General features: G+C 40.2%; 1 long non-coding RNA gene across 1 annotated transcript; it reads right to left on the bottom strand.

Moving 5' to 3' along the window:
• Positions 1–313: 313 nt before the first annotated feature.
• LOC138756162 (uncharacterized) lies at positions 314–4090 on the bottom strand. The gene is made up of 4 exons (XR_011352814.1): positions 4049–4090; positions 3344–3509; positions 852–961; positions 314–542 (listed from the first exon to the last, which is right to left on the bottom strand). It is a non-coding gene; the product is annotated as an uncharacterized lncRNA (long non-coding RNA).
• Between the last annotated feature and the right edge of the window lie 9655 nt (positions 4091–13745).

Raw genomic sequence — 13745 nt, 5'->3', positions numbered from 1 at the left:
ACGGCTTCATCTGGAAGGACCTTTCAGATGAGGTAAAAAAGTAGATATTGCATCTCCTGCGGTTCCATGTGAAAATGCCAGGGGAACAGGAATATATGCAGAGATGGAAAAACAGACAAGGAAGTCATCAAGGTGAAGGATGGAGTGCCTGGTGGTGAAATCTCATTGAAGATGTGTAAATTGTGACCTTCCAATCTAGTGCTATTGCATGGAAACATACTTCAGATCTCAATATAAATTAAGATTTGGATACTGGCCACTTAATTGAATGTTTTATTGTTTTTAAGCTTTTACTTTGTAAAACAATGGCACTTTTTTATAATACGAGGATAAATATATTCTGAACTAGACAACATTGAGGTTTGGATTGGAAAGTAGTTAATAACCCTAACCTTCTACCCTTTAATTGGTTGCAAGAGGTTGCAGATGTTGCAATCTGGAGCAGCAAATAGTCAGCTGGAATAACTCAGCAGATCGAGCAGCACCCGTGGGAGAAAAGGAAAGGTCAATGTTCCTGGCCAGAATCCTTAGAGTCTTGACTTCTACCAACAAGGAGAGAAAAAGAAACAGGCGCTTGGAATAATCATACACCATCCTGACTTGGAACAACATTGCTGGTCTTTCATCCTCACTGGGTCAAAATGCTGGACTTCCCTACCCCCTACAGTAGCAGTAACTCCAGGATACAGCAGCCCACTGATCTTCTCAGGGGCAATGAGGGGGTCAACAATAATTTCTGGTCTTTTCAGTGATAACCAGATCCAAAAATAGAAAATTTTTAAAAATGGCTTTTTATCATTTAAGACAAGAAATAATTTTAACAAAGTAAAAGCAATTTTAGATTCACTTACGATTTATCAAGTTTTTGCACCATTTGAGAGAAAACCCGCTTGCCATGTTTTGTAACTTTGTTATCCTTGAAGGTGATCCAGTCACAGTTTGCTTTAAGTCACAGTAAAATCTGTAAAATGTTTATTCATGATATTAATTGTTGCTGCAGAGAACAGGAATAAAATCCCAGACTATTTAACTTTCCCAGTATTTAACATTTATTTCAGGGCCTCAAAATAATTTATTAATACTACCACACTTTAATGTTCATTCGGGACTTTAGATTGGGATCAGAACCCACTACTTGTAGACTCAGTACTGGGTATGTATGTATGCATAGGAATCTGCTCAACCCCGTGCAACACAATACCTGATGATGGACACCCAGCCTGCCCGAAGACCATGCTTCCAGGCGGAAGTGAGGTTGCTGCTGCTCAGAGGCATGCACTGTCTCACTATCACTGCCTCCTTGGTCTTTCTCTCTCTTTCAGTGTTCACTGGAACTGGGAGATCTGCACTCCATCTGCCTCACCCCACCACACCCCACCTGCCCTCAAAACTCTTGCACATGAGTGTGAAACTATTGTCATATAGTTTGTGCAGATGCACCAATTTTATTTACATCCTGCAGCCACACACTTACCTAAGATATACAAGTACAGTGGTACAAGTTTTCTATCATGCAAGAGTTCAGACAAGAATTTTCACCCACGTGGATGAACATGGTGGGATTCTGGAATGTACTTCAAGCGGCGTTGAAGGCGAGTACACACACAACATTTAGAAAACATTAGGATGCGTACTAAAATTGCTGAGTAATAATTGGCTAAGGACCAAATGCTTGTAATTAAGTTGCACAAGTAAAGTGCACAAATAAGAGTCCTTAAATGAGTTCCTGATTGAGTTTGTCTGATGGTGAAGGGGTAGCAGCTGTTCTTGAACCTGGTGGTGCAAGTCTTCTGGCAGCTATTCCTCTTTCCTGATGGCAGCAGTGAGAACAGAGCATGTGCTGGGTGGTGAGAGTCTTTGATGATTGCTGCTGCCCTCCGACGGCAGCATTCCCTGTAGATGTACTCAATAATAGGGAGGGTTTTGCCTGTGATGTCCTGAGCCGTGTTCACTACCTTTTGGAGGGCTTTATGCTCAGAAGTACTGTTGTTCCCATACCAGGCCATGATGCAGCTGGTCAGCACACTTTCCACCACACCCCTGTAGAAATTTCCTAGAATTTCTGATGTCATATCAAACCTCCACAAACTCCTGAGGAAGTAGAGGTGCTGACGTGCTTTCTTCATAATGCCATTTGTGTATTGGGACCAGGAAACATCCTCTGAGATAGTGACTTCCAAGAATTTAAATTTTCTCACCCTCTCCACTTCTGATCCCCCACTGACCACTGGATTGTCTACCTCTGGCTTTCCCTTCCTGAAGTCAACGATCAATTCCTTAGTTTTGATGACATTGAGTGCAAGGTTGTTGTCGGGGCACCATTCAGCCAAGTTTTCAATCTCCCTCCTGTGTGCTGACTCATCCCCTTCCTTTATACAACCCAGGTGCTCGTCAGCAAATTTGTAGATGGTGCTATTGTTGTGCCGAGCTACACAGTCATAGGTGTAAAGCGAATAGAGCAGGGGACTAAAGAATACAGCCCTGATACTCATTGAAATTGTGGAAAAGTTCTTTCCAATTTTCACTGATGGTGATCTGGAGGTGAGGAAATCCATGATCTAATTACATAGTGGGGTGTTGAGTCCCAGGGCTTAGAGTTTGCTGATCAGTTTTAAGGGGATGAAGATCTGTCCTGGAGCCTCCACATTGATGCAATCACAAAGAAGGCTCGCCAGTGTCAATGCTTTATGAGTTGTCTGAGGAGATTTGGTATGTCACGGAAGACTCTCGTAAACTTCTACAGGTGTACCATGAAGAGTATTCTGGCTAGTTGCATCACTGCCTGGTAGAGAGGCGGCAATTCTCAGGATAAGAATAAACTCCAGAAGGTTGTTAACTTGGCCTGCGGCATCACAGGCATCAGACTTCACTCCATCGAAGACATCTACATGAGGCGGTGTCTTAATAAACAAAGACCCCCCCCACTGCCGAGGCCATGCCCTCTTCACTCTACTACCATCGGGAAAATGGTACAGGAGCCTAAAGACGAGCACTCAGTGGCACAAGAACAGGAGCTGATATCACAAGCCTTTCAAAACATTTCATCACTATTGATGTAAATGCTATTCCTCATTAGGATGTATACAAATAAATCAACTGAATTTAATAAAAAAAAAACTATCCAATCCATGCAGCAAAAAAAGCTGATAAATGTTAAAATGAGAAATAGAGAAGAAAGAAACGATCAGTGGAGTGCGATTAGCTGGAAAACTCTTTGACAGGGCTGGAGCAAGAATATCATGTCACAATTCTATTGCAGACTAGAATTTCACTTTCTAGAAAAAGACATTTTTGAGGAAACTTTCAATTTAAACATGTTACAAAACACATACAGCTGTCATACCTTCTATGGTCGACGATCCATTCTTTCTTCACAAATGTGAAGAATAGGCATCGAGGGTGATAAGTACATACTTTTTGTCAGAAGTTCACATCAGGTGCAATGACCCAAGTGATATAGTTTCCAGGGAAATTTATATCTTCAAAAAGATCTGTTCTACATACTGAAACTAAGCAAAACATTGTGATTTTACAAGGCAAGAACTACAATTCCTTAATAATTACCACATATCAATCTAAAGTGCACATGGTCACAGGAAGAACATGCAAACTCTGCAAATACAGAACCAGAAGCCAGGATTGAGCCTAAGCTGCAAGACCTGTGAGGCTATAACTCTATTAGTTTCACCACTGTGCCAACAATAGGCACTTTTAAGCTGCAGCACCTGGGTATCCCTCCTGGGACCCAGGTACAGTTACTGGGGTAAAGATGCTTCCAGCACCTTTTAAGCTGCAGGGGGAATTGACCCATTAAATCGCAAATCCAGTGATTTAATGAGGATTCCACCCCCGCGATGACGTAGTAAGTGACGTGTCACGCACTCAAGGAAATTATCGGTAAGTCTCCCCTGCCACCACCCTCCCCAACTGGCCATCAGTCACCCCCAACCCCTCTCCTCTCCCCTATAGCAACGTCTTCCCCCACAGCAGCCACCCCTCTCCCACTGATTGTGACACACCCCAACACCCTCCCCCCTGGCACACTGACTTCTCCCCCCATGGCAGCGACCTTACTCCCCCCGACCCTGGGTCCCACGGTGTTGACCCCTCTCTCCCCCACGATCACAGCAGGCACTTCACCTAGGGGTTTCCTTGTGATGCCAGCGCGCAAGCGCTGATGTCACAGGAGAAACTGGGTCAGCCATTTTGCTGTTCAAGCCACCAGTGGACATGTCCTGAGTAAGTTTAACTGGGTTCCCTGACTACCTCTGAGGTAGGTCAGGGACCCGGTTGGATTTGCACCCACTGCCACAGGCTGGTTAACACCATTTTACATGGCAGCTTGAAAAGGCCTATTGATTGTTGATTGCTATACATGCATATGCATACATGGGGCCAGGGGCTGACCTCCTGGGGCTCCTCCTCTTGCAGACAACAAATCATCAGACAATAAGGATTTCGGGTCCAGCATCAAACCAATGAAGTGTTGGACTACCACCACAAGAGGCCCCCATTGGTCTGTTAACTTGCATGGAAAAACTCATTGCTGGTTGGAGATGATAAATGTGCTTCACATCAACATTGTACACCTCCACCAACATTCAGATCCATCAACTTTATTGGGTAAATTTGATCATGGCAAAAGTTCTGCTTTGTGTGCCTTTTACAGGGCAAGTAAAGAAAAGATTATTTTGTACACATCTGGAATCTGATTTGTTCAAGATTATTTTTCTTATTGTCATATAATATTCATGAAATTTCCTTTAGTTTACCGTAAGGCAAAGACATGCCATCAGTAGAAATTGCCAGGTGCTCCTTACAGTCAGAGAAGTTAAAGCGAAAGGGAGTTTCCTAGCTTCACTGAGTGTCCATGCATTCGCCTCCAGTGTTCCCACCCACTCCGCAGCCACGCAGCCTTCAATTCAAACCATTGACAACCTGAGCTCCAGATCTGTCACAATCAGGAAGCCCTCAGCACCCTCTTACATCTCAGTTTCCGATACCTGGTACCCCTTCAGCTAGCCTCGAACCAATCTCCAGCAGTCTGAAGCTTGATGAGGGTCCCTTGACCACAGTCACCAGCAGCCCCCAGCCTGTGTGGGTAACTTGCCTCGAGTCACTAACAACCCACCGCCTGTGTGTTCTAAAGCCTCAGAGCCCCTCACTGGTCGGCCGAAGTGGTCATCATCCCATGGGTCATCTCCTCTGCTTCTCCATCTCAAACGGAGGATGGTCTCCCCATTTTCTGGTGAACTTCCCCAGTCCTCTGCTTCCCTGGAGTCTGCAACCCTGCAAGGCCACTGCCAAATACAGGCACCACCATCCAGGGCCCAGACCTCATGATTGTAGGATTTTAAAATAAACCACCCCCTCCTGCACCACCACCGCCGTCAGCTCCTTTAACAGACTGTTTAAAGCCTGTACAGAGCCGATAGCAGATGGGGAGCGCTGCGTCCCTGTTACTCATTCTCAGCGCTGCACTGCCATTTTTTTTAAGGATTTAATTTAGAAGTATGTCACAGTAAAAGGCTCTTCCAGCCCACAGTCCCATGCTGCCCAAATACATCCATGTGACCAATTGACCTATTAACTCTGTACGTCTTTGAAATGTGGAAGGAAAGCGGAGACCTGGAGAAAATCTACACAGGCTGGTTAACACCATTTTACATGGCAGCTTGAAAAGGCCTATTGATTATGGATTGCTATACATGCATATGCATGCATGGGGCTGGGGGCTGACCTCCTGGGGCTCCTCCTCTTGCAGACAGCAAATCATCAGACAATAAGGATTTCAGCTCCAGCATCAAACCAATGAAGTGTTGGACTACCACCACAAGAGGCCCCCATTGGTCTGTTAACTTGCATGGATAGAAACTCATTGCTGGTTGGAGATGATAAATGTGCTTCACATCAACATTGTACACCTCCACCAACATTAGGATCCATTGTATGGGAGAGAACATACAAACACCTTACACCCAGCGCCGGATTTGAACCCAGGTAACTGGCGCTGTAATAGCTTTGCACTAACCGCTCAATAACCATGCTGCCCCATCTTGACATTAATCTATTTGTTGAGTACTTCTATTCAAGGTCAAGTTTATTAGTCAAGTTAAACCTGGTACATTGAGAAGTATCCTTATGCGAGCAGTCTCACAGGTTAATTCTAACATTTATACAGTTGTACAATATATTTAACTTAGCTTTAGAACCTTTGGCAATTGCTATCAGAGAAGCACCCAATATTACTGGTATTATTCGTTGCAGGGATATTCATAAAGTATCACTATATGCAGATGATTTATTGTTATATATTTCCAATCCTGAAAATTCTATTCCTGCAGTTTTATCTTTATTAGCCCAATTTAGTAATTTTTCAGGATATAAACTGAATTTAAATAAAAGTGAATTATTCTCTTTTAATGGATGGGTCCCTATTTATGATAGTTTACCTTTTAAAATAGCTAGAGACCATTTTATATATTTAGGGATTAAGATTACTAAAAAACATAAAGATTTGTTTAGGACTAATTTTTTCCCTCTATTGGACCTGATCGGCAGTTTACTTACCAATTGGTCACCATTATCCCTATCCATGATAGGCCGAATTAATGCTATTAAGATGATGATCTTACCTAAATTTTTATATATATTCCAAGCTATACCTATTTTTGTTCCTAAATCTTTTTTTGATAAGGTCGATTCTAAATTGTCCTCGTTTATCTGGCAAAACAAGAATCCTAGATTGGGGAAAAAATATTTACAGAAATCTAAACTAGAGGGAGGGTTGGCATTACCCAACTTTAGAATTTATTACTGGGCAATTAATATTAGTTACTTAAGGTATTGGTTGAATTATTCAGAATTATCTCTAAATCCCCATTGGGTAAATTTAGAAATTAAACCGATACAAAATTTTTCAATTAGCTCTATTTTGGGAGCTGCTCTCCCTTTTACTCTTACTAAACTATATAAACTAATTGATAATCCAATGGCTAAACATACACTACGTATATGGTTTCAATTCCGGAGATTTTTTGGCATAAGTCATTTTATCTTGGAAACTCCTATTGTACTAAATTTCCTTTTTCATCCCTCTCTAATTGATCAAGCTTATTTACTCTGGAAAGTTAAAGGTATAACATGCTTTTCGGATTTATTCTTGGATAACTCTTTCATGTCATTTGAACAATTATCCATGAAATATGATTTACCTCAATCTCATTTCTTTCGATATTTGCAGATTAGGAGTTTCTTAGTTTCGACTTTACCCTCTTTTCCCAATCGGGAGACTACGACTGTTTTAGAGGATATACTATATTCAAAATTCCCTCCAAAAGGTGTGATATCTAAATTATATAATATAATTACAAAAATAAATTCTGGGACTTTTGAAAAGTTTAAAAATGATTGGGAAAGAGAACTCAACCTTCATATTTCTAATGAAAATTGGAATAAAATTCTGCGACTGGTAAACTCTTCTTCTCTATGTGCAAAACATTCACTAATACAGTTTAAAGTTGTTCACAGAGTTCATATGTCTAAAGATAAACTCCATCGCTTTTATTCTCATATGGATCCTATATGTGATAAATGTCAATTGGAAATAGCTTCCCTTACACATATGTTTTGGTCCTGTCCCTCTTTACAGAATTATTGGAAGGAAATTTTTTCCATTATATCTACTGTTTTGAATATTGATTTACAATCACATCCCATTACTGCAATTTTTGGATTACCTATGATAGATTTGACTTATTTATCTCTTCCTGCGGATCGTATGATTGCTTTTCTTACACTAATGGCTAGAAGATCTATACTATTAAATTGGAAAGAGGTAAATCCTCCCACTGTTTTCCAATGGTTTACCCAAACTATACTATGTTTAAATTTAGAGAAAATTAGAAACTCTGTCTATGAATCCCCTTCTAAGTTTGAGTTAACCTGGCGACCATTTATTCAATATTTTCATTTGTGGTGAGTTGATCTGGCTCTGTTTTCTTTCTATGATTATGTATGATAATTGGGCTGTAAGATGAGATCGGAGTGATCGGCGTGGTTTAGCTATATCTGTAGGTTTATTTTTAAAGTTTTTTTTAATTCAGATTTGTTTTTTCTTCTTTTTTGGGTTTTTTTTTCTCTTTTTTCATATATTGTTATTAATTATATCTTTTTTTTTAGAGATAGTTCACACCCTAAACTGATCAAAAAATTTTTTTTATGATATATTTTTATTCTGTAATATTATTGTTTAATATCTCTGTATTAATTCATTACTTACTATGTATTTTTTTTATATCTCTTTGAACTGTATGTGTTTATAAATTATAATAATAATAAAAAGATTGAAAAAGAAAAGAAAGAAAGTTGTACAATATACAAGTAAAAACACAGAAATGCTGGAGGAACTCAGCATCGAAAGGAGGTAAAGATATATTACTGACGTTTCGGGCCTGAGCCCTTCTTCAGGGTGTAGGCAAAAAGCAGGCAGGCATCAGAATTAAAGACTAGGGAGGGAAAGAGGGAAGAGTGGGTCAGGGAGGAGTCCAGACCAACAGACAAAAGGTGTCAATTGGATATGATGAGGAAAGGTAAGAATTGATTTTGGCTCTGAAAGGGTAAAGAGAGTATAAACACAAATCCACAGTTACAGAGTGTAGAGTTACAATGAAAAAGATAATTGAGGCTGCCGCGCCATTCAGTAAAATCATGTTTAATCCAATGCCTCAGTTATTCACTCACTTGCAATAAATAATATTGGGGGTTTATCCTTAGGGCAGATATTATGTTCAAGGGGATAGCACTGTGCTTCCACCACTGAAACACTGAACAATGGCAACAAGCTCTTGTGAACTTGAACATGAGAATATAAGCCTTGGCAGATTAGTGGAAGAATGCATTTCGAAGCTTTATCTGAGCAACAAACCCATAGAATGGCAACATCAGTCTTGAACTTAGAATGGACTGCTACTGTGTTGTTAAAATTTTTTAAAATAAAATAAGTTGCATTTAATTTAATTTAATTTAGACATACAGCAAGGTAACAGGCCCTTTCAACCCACAAGCCCTTGCTGCTTAAATACATCCAATTGATCTACGTCTCCAGGATATTTTGAATGGTGGGAGGAAACTGGAGCACCCAGAGAAAACCCATGCAGACACAGGGAGAGCGTACAATCTTTTTACATATTGAGCTGTAACAGCTATGCACTAAGTGTTATGCTAACCATTTCCTGTGGAAGATTGAAATATTCATCCAAATGGAACCCAGGTGCTCATATCATTAGCTGTTCTCGAAAAAGTAGTGTTCACAGTGCAAATTTCTTCACAACAGCTTGGGTTAAGGTGAGGGAGGAGGGTGAGCACTCCCCAGCTCAGGAAACTCAAGTTCAGCACAGTCCCCTAACCTGTTCTCCTTATGATCTCAAACATACTTCCCTTCTCCACAAGTTCATCATGTTAGGCTACATGCTTCCTAGGTCCTGGTATTCAATGCGACTCCTCTCACATGTAACCCCCTCCTTTCCTCCAGAGTCCTCTTCTATCAGCCCAACTCTGACAGCCAGCTGTGACACTCTCATGAGAACTACAGATTTGAGAGCAACAAATTTCAGTGTTTCCCTTTTAATTTCTATTCTGAAACCTCACAACTATACATCTTTTATATTCTGCATTATTATCAAATTAGCAATCATGTATTTTGTCTATTTATACTTTGCGAGAAAATGTGATGGCATTGTCAAGGAATAATGAGTAAAGTAATCAGCACAGATTGAGGCATGCATCTGACCTATCACTCCACAGCTCTTTCAATTGAATATTTTATTTTTGATTTTCAAAGACTCATACGATTCCAAATGAACAGGACAATTTATTTCAACCATAGTATATAACATAGAGTCTATTTTTCCCCACTGCTCTCCCCTCCCTCCCATACCCTAATACAACAAAGAAAAGATTATATAAATTTAAAAAAATACAAAGAACCAAATATCGGTAAAGTCACAAACCCTTAAGGCACTCTTTGCACTAACACACCACTTTAAGCAATTCCTATGTCATTGGTGCTCTGGGATTGGCAAGGGATTGCTTAAAGTATTATGTGAGTGGGAAGGGAAGGTTGAGAATCACTGCTCTAGACCCAATTGTTACTGAAATATTTTGCTTGAGAAAAATTGTCATTGGCCCATTTCCTTTGGAGTTATGAAACCATGCACATAATGAGTCAATTAGGTATGATTAAAACAGTGGTTTTCAATTTTTTTCTTTCCACCCACATATCACCTTAAGCAATCCCTTACTAATCACAGAGCATCGATGGCATAGGGATTACTTAAGGTGGTATGTGAGTGGAAAGAAAAAGGTTAAGAACCATTAGCCTTAAGGGAACTTAAGAAAAACCCAAAGGAACCTAAAATTTAAAAAAGATAAGAAACAAAATACAAGAGCACAATGCCTGCACCACAGCCCACTTCACTGATCTCAATCATTTCACTATTGGCACAGATTGTTACATTTACTTTATTCAGAAATGATATCAGTATATCAATGTGTTGCAGATAGGGCTGCCTCACCCTAACGAATGTGCCATATTTCCTCCTTATATTGTATGTGATTTTCTCCAGGGGAATAAAACCATGTATTTCTGTATTCCATTGTGTAATACGTAGTTGGGAGTCAGACTTCCACGTGACCGCTATACACTTCCTGGCTACCAACAATGCGACCTTCACAAACTGAATTTGATATCTGGACAGTTTAAAACTCACCTCCATAATGTTCCTAGAAGGTACAACTCCGGATCCTGTGGAAAATCCACTTCTGTCTTTTTTTTTCAGAATGCCCCCCAGGTCCTCCCAGAAGGATCTCAACTGTGTACACAACCAGGTTGAATGTTAAAGGTTCTAATCTCCACACAACACCTAAAGCACATTTCCAAGATTTCTGATTTAATTTATGTAGTTTTTTAGGTGTGAGGTAGGAAATTGTATTGCATCAACCTGCACCTGGCATGAATAACTGCTGTCATGCTGTCCAGACACAAGACTGACCAGCACCGCTCATAGATTGTTCTGCCCAAGTCCATCTCCACCTTTCCCTTGACTTGTGTAAGCCCGGCTTCAGGCTCCACAACCCTTCTCACAGATTTAATTAAGATTAATAATTCAATATGTGGCATAGATTTTCTGTATGATGTTAATGTGCGGATCACATAATGTTTCTGCTGCTTATCCGCAGTAGCAGATTAATTACCACCCAGGCCCTAGGCTGACTTTTACTAAGCCCCCTCCTGACCTTGTCCCGGTATGGCCCAGGCCACCTGGGCACCACTTGCTACTGGTCTCTTATTTAGCAGAACCGGCCACTGGTCAGAGTGTGAAAGGTGATTCATTCTCCACCAGCGACCACATGCAACGGACTCAATCATAACAGGCTCCCTTGAAGCAAATCTGTGGCTGGTGAGTGAAGGAAATCACAATGCCCTCTCCCCCACCCCCAGTGACACTTGCCCGCAGATGCTTACTTGGTACCTCTTCATCCCAATGCAGGTGAATGCGAGGATGACGATTGCTCAGGAAAGGGAGACCAGGGTCATCTCTCCCTCTCTGGCAATCTACATCAGGATGGAGGTGTTTACTGTGGTTAAATCTGTCCTGGGCAAAATGCTGCTCTGCTAAACAGTCAAAATCATCCGGGCTCTCGTTGAGTGGCTGGCCTTGGCTGACATCGCCGTGGGCTCTCTGGTCAACCCCTTGGCCATCACCATCGGATTCCAGTCCCACTTCTACAGCTGTCTCCACTTCTCCTGCACTGTCCCAAAGCTCTAACCCTGCGCTTCTCGCTATCACAATAAGTCGATACCTTCAAGTTAAGGTTCACTGCAGGCAATGTGCCCATTCCTGTGATATTTCATTCTAAGTAAGTGGAACAGGGGAAAGGAGTCCATGTAACCACTGACATGCAGCTGACTCCCATGGACACTGAGGTACTTCAATGGCATTCTAGCCGGAGTGAGCATGAACAGCAGTGTACTCTAGTGCTCACACTGTGGTAGGTTTATCTCAAAAGGGTCACTCTTAAAGCACTGAGTTACTGACATTCCGGCACACTGATTCATTCATAGCTCTGAAAGAGTGACTCAAAGGGAATGGCCTATCGACACTGTGGAGTTTTCCTTCTACCTTGTGGCTGGCTCTCCCTCCCACTCCTGTCTATGAGTATAATAATATTGTATAACCAATTTATATTTTAATTTGGGGGAGAAAAAGTACTCTTTAGTTGTAGAGGTTGTGCTTACATGCTCAAAGGTGATTGGTGCCAAAGGGCTGTCCTGAGCAGGGGATCTGCACTGCAGTTTATAAGGTTAATGGTAAAACACTAGGTTAGTGGGCTCACTTTTATCCAGTTGTTGAGACCCCGCCGGCTGCACACCCCTCCCGTTGTTCATTTACTACTGCAGATGACAACAGGCTGGACACAGATATTTCATGTGAGCATTCTGAATAAAAATCATGTTGCATGAATTCACTAATTTAGCTACTCCATCAAATTATGTAGTATCCTCCTGTGGTAGGAAATCTGAAAGATGGAGATCATTTATATTGTGAATGGAATTTGTATTGATAGTGAGTTTCAGCATCAATGTTCACTGATTAATATAATCATGGGCATACCCTAATTATTAATTTATCAATAGTCAGTAATTAATTAATAATCAGTAATTATTGAATTACTGATTAATATAATCATGGTCATACCTGAATTATTAATTTATCAATAATCAGTAATTAATTAATAATCAGTCATTATTGAATTACTGATTAATATAATCATGGTCATACCTGAATTATTAATTTATCAATAATCAGTAATTAATTAATAATCGGTCATTATTGAATTACTGATTAATATAATCATGGGCATACCTGAATTATTAATTTATCAATAATCAGTAATTATTGAATTACTGATTAATATAATCATGGGCATACCTGAATTATTAATTTATCAATAATCAGTCATTATTGAATGACTGATTAATATAATCATGGGCATAATTATTAATTTATCAATAATAAGTAATTAATTAATAATCAGTAATTATTGAATTACTGATTAATATAATCATGGGCATACCTGAATTATTAATTTATCAATAATCAGTAATTAATTAATAATCAGTCATTATTAAATTACTGATTAATATAATCATGGGCATACCTGAATTATTAATTTATCAATAATCAGTAATTAATTAATAATCAGTAATTATTGAATTACTGATTAATATAGTCATGGGCATACCCGAATTATTGAACCCACATTCTCTTAAAGGAAATCCAGATATAACATTCTGAAAAGGTGTTATTCATGGTGGTGTTCCTCGTTCACTCTTTTTGAGGTAGCAAATGTAGCTGAGGGAAACGTTATATGGGTTAAAGTATTTACACAACCATGAAACACTTTCACCATTTTGGGGCTCATCAAAAATAATGCAGGCACAGAGCTGGTTTGAAATAGTTACAAGATCCAACTGCGCTGGGCAGGTCACGTCTCCAGAGTGGAGGTCCATCGCTTTTCCAAGATCGTGTTATATGTTCACTGGCCACCGTGACAGAGGTGCACCAAAGAAGAGGTACAAGGACTGCCTAAAGAAATCTCTTGGTGCCTGCCACATTGACCACCACCAGTGGGCTGATATCGCCTCAAACCGTGCATCTTGGCGCCTCACAGTTCGGCGGGCA

This window comes from Narcine bancroftii, chromosome 3, assembly GCF_036971445.1.
Source record: "Narcine bancroftii isolate sNarBan1 chromosome 3, sNarBan1.hap1, whole genome shotgun sequence".
Classification (NCBI taxonomy): Eukaryota; Metazoa; Chordata; class Chondrichthyes; order Torpediniformes; family Narcinidae; genus Narcine; species Narcine bancroftii.
This window is presented reverse-complemented; position numbering and strand designations above follow the sequence as displayed.